This window comes from Phascolarctos cinereus, unplaced genomic scaffold (genome assembly GCF_003287225.1).
Source record: "Phascolarctos cinereus isolate Bilbo 61053 unplaced genomic scaffold, phaCin_HiC Scaffold_726;HRSCAF=1367, whole genome shotgun sequence".
In the NCBI taxonomy this organism is placed as follows: Eukaryota; Metazoa; Chordata; class Mammalia; order Diprotodontia; family Phascolarctidae; genus Phascolarctos; species Phascolarctos cinereus.
In genome coordinates this window covers 304904356-304918402 of record NW_027556098.1, presented here as the reverse complement: position 1 = coordinate 304918402, position 14047 = coordinate 304904356, and the positions used below count along the sequence as shown (strand labels likewise).

The window sequence follows — 14047 nt, the reverse complement described above, 5'->3', positions numbered from 1 at the left end:
TGCAAAGTAGATGCCTAGGCCAGCAAGCAAGGGTTCTGGCTCACAGAGTATAAATATTCTGTTACAGACCAATAAATACACTTCAAAGGCAAACTACTTAGTATAGAAACCAGTGCAAAGAAATGATTAATGATTTGATGTTAACTTGGAGGAAACTTGCGCTTGGAATGGCCTGAAATTTGTCCTCAGTCCTGTGTGGCTATTCAACATTTTTATCAGTGACTGCTCAGACCCTATCTGGAGTCCTGTGCTCAGTTCTGGGCATCACATTTTGGGAAGGACGGTGACAAGCTGTATTGGGTCCAAGAGAGGATGATCAGAATGATGAAAGAACCAGAGGTCCTACCGTCAAAGGATTGATTTGGAGGAATTGGGGCTGTTTAACCAGGAGAAGAGAACATTTATGGAAGACAGGATAGCCTCCTTCATGTCATGTGAAAAAGAGATTAGGCTTGTTTTTTAGGCCCCAAAGGGAAGAACTGAGAGTAATGGACTAAAGTAGCAGAGGCACATTTCTATTTACTGGAAGCAAAGACTATCCTGCCAGTTACTGCTCTGCCAAAGTGCAGTGGCTGCTTCAGGGGGCCTTCCTTCCCTGGAGGTGTTCATGCTGAGTCAGGATGGCCACTGGGATGTTGTAGAGGGTGGCTTTATATGCAGGTACATAGAAGTTAGAGCTATCCTAAGAGGTTCCCGAAATTCTGTAATTCTAGGGGCATAGCTGTTCTAGAGTGAGGGCACCGGAAAGCAGAGGAAAAACAAACATGTTTCACTCACCGAGATTGACTTCAGAATCAGAGAGCTCTCTCTTGACTGGAAGATCAGCTGAGGGGTCCCATGGCCTCCCCATAGAAGCAACATATGACTACACAGTTCCAGGAAGTTCTCTCATTTCAGGGCTTGGATGAAAAGAATACTTGGGTGGAGCAAGACAGACCTGGAGAGGGAGGCAAATATGTTGACATGCACCCTTGTGACCACAAGAGGCCAGTATTTCCTCACTGAGCTAGCCACTACAAGCCTATTAACAGATATCGGAAGAGGGGGGTCCTTGAGCTTTGACCAGGGTGGGGTGTACTAAATTGTCCCTCTCCCATGTGCTCTCCTTCCATGGAGATAATGAGGTAAAACCTAGTGCCACCTCGATTTTCCAGTCCTGTCTTACCTCACTCCCTTCCCAGTTCTCTATGCTCCAGGTACATTGGACCCCTCTACCCTGTGCCTTCATTCTTCCACATCTTTGTTCACATTATTCCCTGTGCCTAGAGCACCCTCTCATTTATTCTTTACCTATTGAATTTCTATCCATCTTTTAAAGTCCAATTAAAATACCACCTCATCCATGAAATCTCTCCTAATCCCTGGTCTGTAATACCTTCCTCCTTAGATTATGTCATTTCATCATATTTTGCTTTGTAACTAAAGTTTTGTTGTAGTTCAGTAGTTTCAGTTGTGTCTGACTCTTCATGACTCCATTTGAGGTTTTCTTGGAAAAGATACTCAAGTGGTTTACCATTTCCACCTCCAGCTTATTTTATAGATGAGGAAACTGAGGTAAACAGGGTTAAGTGACTTGCCCAGGATCACACAGCTAGTAAGTGTCTGAGGCAGATAACAGATAAATTTTCCTAGAACATATAGTCTGAATCTCTCTTTGAATTATTGGGGGCAACTAGGTGGTCAGGAAGACTCATCTTCCTGAATTCAAATCTGGCCTCAGATACTTGCTGTGTGACCCTGGGCAAGTCACTTCACCCTATTTGCCTCAGTTTCCTCATCTGTAAAATGAGCTGGAGAAGGAAATGGCAAACCATTCCATATCTCTGGCAAGAAAACCCCAAATGGGATCACAAAGGGTCAGACACAGCTGAAAAAACAACTGAAGCCACTGAGCCTTGTATTATATGTTTCTACCCCATGGTCCTTAGGGTCAAGCAGCAAAGCAGATGGTAAGACTCCCCCCATCTGCCCCACCCTCCTCTGTAGGTGTTAAAATCCTTGAGCACAAAAAATGTATTATTTTTTAATTTTTTTGCCTGCCTCACAGTGGCATTGGGTGAATCCCAGTTTTAATTCTATAGTAGCTGCTTATTATAGGCAAGTAATTTCACCTCCCTAAACATGAATTTCCTTATCTATAAAGATGGGGATGATCATATTAGTGTTACCTGCCTCATAGGTATTTCTCACATATTGTGAGAAAGTGTTTTGCAAAACAAAAAAATTCCCTGTATGTGAGCTGTTATTAGTAATCAGCAGCAGGAGGCAGTGATTAACACCCACTGAGCGCATGACTCCTTCCAGGTAACCGAACTCTACTGCTGCTGCTTCTGTGGAGTTGCGATTCCTGCTTGTCTTTAGCTCATCCTGACATACGAGGAGGCCCGAGGCAGGGGTGGGTAACTGAGGGATGGGTACGTAGGGGAGCATACAGCGTCACACATCAGCTCATGTTTGCGTGGCCTTTTGGGAAGTGGTGGATCATTCATCCCCAAGACTGAGCAACGTCTCACCTGGGCCTCCCTGAAGCTCCAGGTGGCCATCCTTCCCCACCAAACTCCCAGGCCTCCATCAGTCAGGCTCCTGTTGTTGAGTCCATCAGGATGCTGTCCCCTGTTGCATAATTCCCTCTTTTCATGTTTTTGGAGAGTCTGTTCCAGATACCCAGGACACCATGGGTGCTTGGGGTTTGATAAGATCAGTTTAACAGCCTCTCCTTGTCCAGTTCCATCATAACAAACTGGGAAATGATGCCATAGATGTCCTTTCCCCCCACCCCAAGAGATTCAATATTAATGCAGCCAATTAGATAGGGTCAAGAACTCACACACAGGTCCTCTCCCAAGTACAGACAGGGCCTGGCTCTAGAAGATCAAAGACCAGGAGTTCAGCTGCCCTGGAAAACCAGTATTTCAGGAAATTTCATATTTTCATTTCTTTGTTTTGCTAATGCACACCAATCATTTTTAGAGGAACACTAAGAGGAAGATGAAACAGAGATGGCGGGGGAGGCAGTTGTTCTGGGCATGGAGGGGGAGGCAGCTGTCCTAGGCATTGACTGTCATTTGAAAGACAAAGCAAGCGCTCTTTATTCATTGTAGCACCTAACCCTACATCAATGCAATTCATAGGGTGACAGATCTAAAGCTACAAGGGCTCACTGAGGTCATCTGGGCCAACCTCTTCACTTTAGGGATGAGGACATGAGGCCCAGAGAACCAAATGATTTGCCCAACATCATATATGGAGTAAGTAGTAGAACCAGGATGTGATTGAAACCATGGCTTCTGACTCTATCCGTGGCACCAAACTGCCTCCCAAAATGCATTTGAATGAACAAAGCATTATTGAGAGTTTACTGTGTGCTAAGCACATAGGAAAGTTAAACAGTCCCGCTCTCGTGGCCCTTACATTCTAATGGGGGAGACACCATATATGACAGCTTTTAGTTATGAGTCAAATGGAAAAGTCCTGTGGTCCATAGGATACAGTGGCAAAGAAGATGTTAATTCCTCTTCTTTTACATCATTTTCCCTGATAAAAATCATAGCAGTTCCTGATATTGAACCATTAGACAACAAGGATTTCTGTCCTGAATCTTCAACAGATATGACTGTGGTACCAGTCCCTCCACAGGGGCTGCTTCCCGGGATAATAGATACGGACACTGGCATGGAAGCATTGCTGTTCCCAAGGCTCTTGAGTCAGGGTCCTAGGCTTTCTCCATAGGGATCTGAGGGGAGAAGGTGATCAAGGTGGTGATGGTTTGATTTGCCTGGAGCACGCTGTCTGCCTCACCTACGCTGGCCAGCCTGCCCTGGAAACGGCAGCTGGTTGACAATGAGTGGGAATGGTTAGGCCTCTCTCCTCTTCCCTGGATGATGACTGCAAGCCTTAGACTAGAAGCAGGACCATTGGCCCCAGGGCTCTTGTGTTTATCTGCCTAGTGTTGGCAGCTGGTCAACAGGCCTTGCTGGTGGTGATCAGAAAGCTGGGCCCTTTATTCATGATGAATTCTGCAGTGACGGCTGTAGGGGCTGGAATAGAAGCAAATCGAGTGGTTTGAGAGACTGTCCACAAAAAGAAAAGTCCTTGCTTTCAAGGAGCATGTATTCTTTTATAATATATACAGAAAGTCATCTCAGGAGATAGAGAGCATTACCAACAAAGGGGAGCAGGATAGGCCTCACGTAGGATGTAGCACCTTGGCTCATCCTTGAAAGAAGCTAGAGATTCTAAGAGGTGGAAGTGAGAAGAGAGAGCATTCCAGGCACAGGAAACAGCAGGGGCAAAGGCATGGAAATAGGAAATCAGAATATGAATAGGCCAGTTAGAGGAAAAGGGAATCAATGTCAAATGACTGGAAAGGTAGCTAGATCGGGATTTCTTAAACTTTTTCCACTCCCAATCCCTTTTCACCCAAGAAATTTTTACACAACCTCGGGCATATAGGTATATAAAATAGGTTTGCAAATCAAACATTTACTGACAATAAGTCATAAATTTATTTTAAAACAATTCTTTGGTATATATATATAGTTTTGCCATTTATTAAAGAAGAAAACAAATTTGCCTACCAATGAGATGGATGTGCTTGTTTATTTACAAATAAATATTTTTGTTGACAGTAAAAATTTCTCAAAATGTTGTTTTCTTTATCTGAAGATTTTAAAAGTTGTTCAAAACATTCCTTTGGTTTATTGCAGTACACTGCATGCTTGGTATCAAGATGTCATTTTAGTTTGGCTAATTTCATGCTTTCCACAGCCAAAACTTCATTAAAAATTAAGCAAAGAGGTTTTTCCACACCATCATTATTATTCAAAGTAAATCCATATTGCAGAAATGATTTGACATATTTTCTCTCTCTCTCTCTCTCTCTCTCTTTTTTTTGTCAATTTAGGTGCATTACAACCTGGTAGCAAAGACTACCACATTGTCATTAGTATTTTTACCTCTTCTGTCTAAATTTAGCCACTTATCCATAAGCAAAAAATATTTTTGTCCTAAAATATAAATAAATATTACTAATAATTTCTCAAATAAATACTAACTTTAGTTTATGAAATTATATTTGTTTGTGCTTACTTTTAAAAATTGATGTTCACACTTACATACACATATAGCAGTGATGGTGGAGAAATATTGAAGGGCTTTTGTCTTTACTTGCTGCAATTAAACACTTATGTTTCTGTAAAAGAAGGAGATAACAGCAATTTTTAAAATCAAACATTTTAACACAATACAATCCAAAGACATACTAATTTGATACTTACATGCCAAGGAATGATGGTAGGAAAATAATAAAAGTCTTTTTTTCCATAATTAAACCATAATGTTTTGTAAGAGCAATAAACTTTGTATGTACAATAAAAACAGTACAATTCATAACATACAATAGTCTCAAATCTGAGCTGAGGTATTTCTGGCAGTGTTCATTGGCGTTACATGGTGTGACAGCACATGCAGTACAAAGTGCACGTGTTGTAGTAAAGTGGTAACAGGGCAAATACTGCCAGAAACACTTTTGATTTGTTGTGCATTTGATTCGGAATTAATTTTTGGTCATTGAGCATTCAGAAACCTTTGACTGCTGCCAAATTTTTCACAATCCCCACATTCAGTTATATGACCCCATATGGCATCATGACCCACAGTTTAAGAAGCACTTAGATATAGCCTAGATCACTGAAAACATCTTTAAATGACTAACAGGAGAGTTTGTATTTTAATCTTGAAGCAAACGGGAACTTCTGAAGTTCTTGACCATGACAGTAGGATTATAATAGACTATGGATCAAAGATTGGAGAGGGTAAAGTCCAGAAGCAAGAAAGACTCATTAAGAGTCCATTATAATAATCTGAGCAGCAGATGATGAGGGCCTAACACTAGATGGTGGTCCTGAGAGTGGAGAGAAAGAGACAGAGAGGTGGAAAGATATTGAGGTAAGACTTATAAGACTTAACAATTGATTAGATACAGAAGAAGAAAGATGGGGATAATTTGAGGATGACTCCAAGGTTGTGAACCTGGCTGTCCAGAAGGATAGTTGTGCCTTTAACAAAAATAGGAACATCTAGAGAGGTAGGTTTAGGGGAGAAGGTAATGAGAGGGTTGGGGATAGGGGTGAAGTGTTGAGATTGAGATGCCTGCAGGACACTCACTCAGAAATGTCCAAAAAGCATTTGTTGATTTGAGACTGGAGCTCAGGAGAGAGATGAGGGCTAGATATATAACTCTGGGAATCAACTGTATAGATTCCCCTTGCCTTGACATTGTTACTCCACTGCTTCACATGTATATGTCTGATTTCCCTAAATAGGGCTTGAAATTCCCTGAGATCACAGATCACGGCAAATATGTTGATATCCCCACCATTGCCTACCAGAGTGTTTAATCTAGTAGAGTAGTTCAGTAAGTCCCTAATAAATACTTGCCAAATAACTGAACTTAGTATTTATTGAAAACTTGCTATGTTCAAGACAACTGTTTTCCCTGGACTGAGATAGGTAATGTGGCATGGACAGAGGGACTAAAAACATGACCAAGTCTCTTCTATCCTAAAAACAAAACAAAAAACAAAAAACTTTTGTGTGATGCTACCATACCTTCAAGCTATCTCCCCACTTTCACAGCCAAACTCCCATAAAAAGCTATCTACACTCATTGCCTTTGCTTCTTCTCCCCGTCATTTCTCAGCCCTTTGCTCTCTGGCTTCTGACCTCATCATTCAACTGAAACTGCTCTCTCCAAAGTTACAAATGAGCTCTTATAACAAATAGCCTTTTCTTAATCTTCATCCTACTTAACCTCTCTTCACCATTTGACACTATTGATTACATTTTCCTCTCACTCTCTCTCTCTCTCTCTCTCTCTCTCTCTCTCTCTCTCTCTCTCTTCTCTTCCTTTCTCTCTCTCTCCCCCCTTCTTTCTCTCTCTCTCTTTCCCCCTCCCTCTCTCCTTCCCTCCTGTCTCTGTCCCTCTCCCTTGATGATCTCCGACACCTATCATGGATTAAACTGTCATCTCTATGCAGGTGATCTCCCCCTGCCTCCACAAATCTAAATATCCTCTATCCCATCCTAGACTGTCTCCTCAGCTCCAGTCCTATAGCACCAACTGTCCATTGGACAGTTGCCCCATAGACCTCTGAAACCCAACACATCCAAAATAGAACTCATCATCTGCCCTCTTCCTAACTACTCTACTTCTATTGCTGGCTCCATGATCCAGTCGCCCTAAACTGACACCTGATCCTGAATCCTCTCTTCTTCAATCCCCTCACATTCAATCAGCTAACAACCAAAATCGATTTTGCCTCCACAAGATATCTCACATCCATCACCTTCTCTCCACTTACAAAGCCATCACCCTACTTCAGGCTCCCATTACTTCCTGCCTTGACTATAGCAATGGTCTCCTAATTGTTCTCACTCCATCCACTCTCTCCCCTCTCTACTTCGTCTTCCACACAGCTGACAGTGATATTTCTAAAATTCTGACCGTGTCACTCTCCTGCTCAGGAAGCTCCAAAGGCCTCCATTGGCCTCAGATACAAAACACAAACTTCTCTGGTATTTAATCTAAATTATTGTTTCATTGTGTCATTGTGCCTTCAAAGTCTAGCAGAATTCCTGGCATAGAGTAGGAACTTAATAAATGATTTTTGGCTGATTGCTCGAATCAATATTGGGCTAGGCACCAGGGATACAAAGACAGAAATGAAACAGCCCTTGTCCTCATGGAGTTTATATTCTATAAAGACATGTCCATACTTCCCTAAAGGAGAAGCAATTACTGAGCACCTACAATGTACCCAACACCATCACCATCATAAGGATGCAGAATACAAGAAAAAATGTGTGACATGGTACCTGGTGTCAAAGAACTTAGATATACACATAGAAAACCAGTAAATGCTAAACTATATGGCTTGTGTGTCTGAAAACAAAGGAAAGAAGTCATTTGAAGTAGGTAAGAAAACCCATGGTACTGGCCCTTCTCCAAGGGAAATACCCACATTCATAGGTCTTCCTCCTTTCTTGTGCAAAGATGATGAGTCAGAGCTGAGAGAATGTCATTGAGGACCCACAGCTTCACAGTTACCAGGCGTGTAATAGACACTTCACAGAAGTTAGCAGCAAGGCTGAGACTTGGCTGGATATGAGGGGCTTCCATTTCCTTGATTCCTCCACATACTGAAGACCCAAAAGTAAGAGGGTATGAGGGTCATGTCCCTATGTTCAAATAAAAACAGTGAAAATCTCACAGTCAGACTCACAGGTTTTAATATTTGATTTTAATATAAATTTGGAAAATCCAACAAGATGAAATTTCACATAGATAAATATGTGGGCTTGGCAGAGAAAGTTTCCTCACTAAGAATTCCCTACACAGGATTAGTCCAAAAAACAAACTGCATAGTTAGTGTGTGAAGAGAGCACTCATCTAGCCTTGTATTTGAATCCTGGCCTCAGACAAGTCATTTAATATCTCAGGGTCTCAAATCCTTCGTCTGAGGTGGCCAGGATGATAAGCTACCACGAGATCATGTCCTGTGAGGATAAGCTAAAAGAACTAGGGATATTTATTCTAGAATTGAAGTGTCAAATATGGGGTAGGGGTCACCAGATTGAAACATAATTGGAAAATATTTAACAAAATAAATACATGCAACAAAAGATAGATAATGTTAATTTGTGGTTTTCTAAATCAATATGCAGCCCACAGGGAATCCTTGTGTACAGCTTAGCACCCTGTTTCTATTTAAGCTTGATACCACTGCTTTAGAGAATAAAAGGCTTAGGGGAGACAATTAATTCATTAAAAAGCATGTATTAAGAGCTTACTGTATACAATACACTGTGCTAAGTGCTGGGGATAAAAACAGAAAAGCAAGAAAATAGAAAAGCTCTCAAGGATCTCACATTCTGACAGTCATACATACAGCTGCTCTAGAGCTGTGTTTGAGGAGCTACCACACATAAGAGGGATTAGACTCATCCCGGTTGGCCCTAGAGGAGAGAACTTGGGGAACTGAGTAGAAATTGTTGAGGCAGATTCAGGCTTGATGTGAATGAATACTTTCAAATGATTGGAGCTACACAAATGAGGAATAACTTTCTCCTCACTAAAAGTCTTCTAGCAAAAAAAAAATGCCTGATAACCTCTTATTGGGCAGCTAAGTGGTACAGTGGATAGAGTGCTGGGCCTGGAGTCAGGGAGACTCATCTTTCTAAATTCAAATCTGACCTCAGACTCTTACTAGCTGTGTGACCTTGGGCAAGTCACTTAACCATGTTTGCCTCAGTTTCTTCATCTGTAAAATGAGTTGGAGAAGGAAATGGCAAACCACTCCAGTATCTTTGCCAAGAAAACCTCAGATGGGGTCACAAAGAGTTGGCCATGACTAAAACAACTGAACAGGTTATCAGGTATCTTCTCAGGTCTTATCAGGTATATCACACGAGGGACTCTCATTCAGGTACAGGCTGGATCAGATCGCTCCTGTGATGCTCTGATCTGTAACACGACAGGATTGGACTAGATGATCTCTAAGATTCTTTCTAGCTCTAAATCCAACCTATATTTTGTATTTCAAAAAAATCAGGTGTGGAAGTATAGGATGGAGATGTGGCTAGAGAGCAATTCCTATGAATAAGGCCTCAAGGTCACAATTAAGAGCTCACCAGAAGTCAATAGTGTGATGTAACTGAGAAACAAAGAAAAAATAAAAACCAACAGCTAATTCAAACTTCAACAGCCATAAAATATGTATAAAAAGGATGATCCCTCTGTACTCTGTGCTGGTCAGATAGCATCTAGAGTAGTAGGTTCAGTTCTGGACATCACATTTCAAGAGTAGACATAAACAAGCTGGAATGCACCTGTAGGAGGGAGGCCAGTTTGGTGAAACCATGAAACCACGTCACATGAGGGATAGTTGAAGGGACCCAGGATACTTATTCTGAAGAAGAGATGATTATAGGATCAAAGGGACCTTAGGGGGGTCATCTAGGCCAACCTCCACACATTTTACAGATAAGGAAACTGAAGTCCAAAGTTAAGTGATTTGCCCAGGGTCAAACACATAGCAAATGACTGAGGAAGGATTCAAGCCTGGGTCATCAGCCAGTGTGCTTTTTCCATTGTCTCACAGTAACATGACTAATCATCAAATATCTGGAGAGCTATCATTCAGAACAGTGGTTCTCAAACTGTTTCAGGTGCCCATAGACTCTTAAAAATTATCACAGGCCTCCCCCCAAAGAGTTTTTATTTATGTGGCTTAAGTCTACCAAATTTACAATATCAGAAATTAAAATGTTTTAGTATTATTATGAAAATATTTTTGACCTCACTGACACCTGGAAAGGATTTCAGGAACCCCAGGGTCGCAGGCCATATGTTGAGAACTGCTGATTTAGAAGAATTAGATTTATTCTGCTTGATTTTGGAGAGCCAAAGAGCAATTAATGGGAATTATAGAAAGTCAGATTTTAATAATAATTGTTAGCATTTCTATGGCACTTTACAAATATTATTTCATCATATTTTTACAACAGCTCTGGGAGGAAGATGACTCAGTATGAGGGAGAACTTAGCAATTAGTGCCATCTGAAAATGTTGTTCATCATTTTTGAAGAGGTCCAATGACATCACAGAGTGATGTCCTAACTTGCAAGTGAATTAAGTGAGGCAGAGCTGCATAAAGCCATCAGCCTCTCTCTCTCTTCCCCAGCATCAAAGTCCAGTGGTAGGACAAAAGTCAAGATGACTGGGAATGTCCCAGGATGCAGTGGATGACCTTGTTTTTTTCAATGTCTCCCAAGCTCTAAGTGCTCCACAGCACCTGCTTCAGCTGCCTCTATGGCTGTTGGAACAAATTGTTCTCATCTACCCATTCCGCCAGAGGAAGTCTTCACATGCTTGAGGCAGACACCCCCCTAACTCACCGACAGGTTTGAGGCCTGTTGTATACCCTCAATGTGGTTTAGCTTGTGTGCCAAGAAGGTTTTTCTGGGGTGTTGTCCACTGGGCATGCTATAGCTTCTTGGAGCCACAGGTGAGAATTGGGTGACAGGTGGGCACCAAAGGTGGATGAGCAGCTCTGAAAAGGGCTGAAATATGTCTGAAAATAGAATACACCTGAAAGAGGTTAGTGACAGAAAGCCAATGCCACATAGATTGTGAGACGCTCCCAATCTATGTGGCTTTCATTGGGCCTCAGTTTCCTCATCTGTAAAATGAAAGGGGAGGCTTAGATGGCCTCCAAAATTCCTTCTGGGTCTAGCTTTACAATGCTTTGATCCAGGGAGATGGAATGATGATTATGTTATCAGTCAAAATTCCTTTGTGGTTCCTATACTGATTAATTTTTCTTCTGTTAAGAGGGAAGATTTAAAGGAGTGGGAACATATTGAAAAATTATTCTGATTTTTTTTCTGATATTTCTAAAAGGGTACCAAGTTATTAATTGGGAGAAAAAAAGCCAAACAAATGGAAGTCAGCTTCTATGTGGCTTGCGAGTTTCTTGTCACTAGAAGTGTTTTCACTTCTAGCCTCGAGGCCACATGTGGCCCTCTAGATCCTCAAGTGTGGCCCTTTGACTAAATCCAAACCTCACAGAACAAATCCCCTTAATAAAACTTGTACTCAGTCAAAAGGCAGCGCCCAAGGACCTAAAAGGCCACATGCAGCCTCGAGGCTGCAGGTTCCCCACTCCTAGAGAAGTTCAATGGCTATTTTCAAGGATATTATAGAAGGAAGGGATTCAGCTCCTGGACAGGGAGCTGGACCAACTGATCTTTAAGGTCCATTTCAGGTCTAGGGCTTGTGATTTTGTGAAAAGGGAAAGATCATTATTTGTTCAAAAGAAAATTCATACAGGAGACTAGAATCTGTAGGAACTGTCTTTCTTTTTCTTTTTTGTATCCCCAGTGCTTAGCACAGTGCCTGACACACAGTAGGATCTTAATAAATGTTTATTGAATTTAATTTAATTGAGCTAGACTTTGAGGAATGCATAGGATCTAGATCAGAGGTGGGGAATCTGTGGCCTCGAGAGCCACATAAGGGCTGCACTTGAGGACCTACAGGGCCACACGTGGCGTCAAGGCTGCCAGTTCCCCACCTCTGATCTAGATAAACTGAGAGGAAGAGGGAGTACAGCTTAGGCAGGAGGAGGCTGATATATGAACTATGGCAAAGAGGTGAATACAATATTGTGGCACACTTAGATCTCACCAAAATGTACATTCCAGGAGATAAGGTAGGCTAGATAGGGGATGGGCAGATTCTGGAGGGCCTTAAAAGCCAGGCAAAGGAGTATGAACCGGGTCCTCATGACTTTAAGTGGGGGGGGAGGAGAGAAGAGAATACTCTTACATAATAAAGATTTGTGTCTGTGATCAGAATCCCAGTGCAATGAACACCCATAGTCCCCCATTCTGCCTAGGACTATGTTCAGGATTTTGCATTTACACAGTTTGTTCTCCCTGAATAAGCAGATATCACCCTGTCCCAACACAAGCCTTGGGGGAAATTCCTGGTAGAGATTTAAGACACAAAGGCTAAAAAAAAATTATTTTTAAATGATCAAAGGAAAAATAAATATTGATTTCTATGAAGGACAATAATGTCTGTCTTGGTAGATGACTATCCTGCCTTCTCTCTTCTCAGTGGTTCAATACCTTAAAACCTTCTTCCTATGATCTAAACACCACAATCAACATTGAAGGAGTTGTTTGAAAAGGGAGAGAACATAGTGCTGTAGAAAGAACACTGGATTGGGAGGAAAGGCCCTGAATCCTAACCTTGCTATCTGTGACCTCAAGTATGTAATTTAATCTGTTAGCCTTGGTTCCTCATCTGAAAAATAACCTCTAAGGTTCCTTCTGGCTCCAAATCTTTGATCCTATGAAACTCATAACCAAAACACCACCAGCAATACTGAAGGTCTTGAAAAAAAGAGAGGCACCATGGAACAATAGATAATGAATCAGAAAAAGTCAGGTTCAAGTCCTTTTTTGGACATATACTGGCTTTGTAATCCTTAGGGTGTATGGGGTATGCAGGGAGGACTAGCACCTCTGATGTGAGGACTGCTCATCCATTTTGAGTGTCCATCTGATTCACCCAACTCTCACCTATGGCTCCAAAAACTTAGCATGGGCAGCGGTCACTGCCCAGTAAAACTGTGTCTGCAGATGGCTGAGGATACCTGACAGCTCTAAACCTGTCAGTGAGTCAGGGGGATGTCTCACCCAACCACGTGAAGACCTTACTCAGCAGAATGGGCAGATAAGAAGAATTGTTCCAACAGCCATGGAGCCAGCTGAAGCAGGCATTATGGAGCACTTAGAGCTTGGGAGACACTGAAGATGCGTAAGTCATCCACTGCATCCCAGGCCATTGCCAGTCATCCTGACTTTTGTCCTGCCACTGGACTTCGATGACTGTGGAAGAGGAGTGAGGCTGATGACTGTGCAGCTCTGCCTCACTTAAATCCAATTCACGCACAAGTCAAGGCATCACCCATGTGATGTCATTGGTCCCCTTCAACAACAAAAGATGAGCAAGAATCTACTAAGGGGGGCAGCTAGGGGTGGCGCAGTGCATAGAGCACCAGCCCAAAGGAGGAGGATCTGAGTTCAACTCTGGTCTCAGACCAAACGCGTGACACTTACTAGCTGTGCAACCCTGGCAAGTCACTTAACCCCAATTGCCTTAAAAAAAAAAAAAAGAATCTACTAAGGCCCCCAAGGCAACCTTTGAAGACTAAACACTTGCAAAAAAAAAAATGCTAATCTGTTCTGGTAACAGGAGTTTTCTTACCAGAAGTTCCCTAAATTAACCAATGAAGGGGGGGGGGCGCGCCAAAAGGCAGCATAGTATAATAGGAAGAATGTTGGATTTAGAATCAGTAGATATGGCTTCAAGTCCCAGACCTGCCATTTTTCAGTTAGGACAGCTGAGTGGCTAGAACCATGGATTTGGAGGTAGAAACACCTGAGTTCTAATCTTACCTCAGACGTTTAATCTGTG

The 14047-nt window shown here is 42.0% G+C and overlaps 1 long non-coding RNA gene across 1 annotated transcript in view; it reads right to left on the bottom strand.

Annotated features, from left to right (window-relative positions):
* The window catches only part of LOC144458201 (uncharacterized), a 58828-nt gene extending 57900 nt beyond the window's left edge, over positions 1-928 (bottom strand). The window contains exon 1 of the long non-coding RNA XR_013487764.1: positions 778-928. This is a non-coding gene — a long non-coding RNA (uncharacterized LOC144458201). The remainder of the gene's footprint in view (positions 1-777) is intronic.
* Positions 929-14047: the final 13119 nt, after the last annotated feature.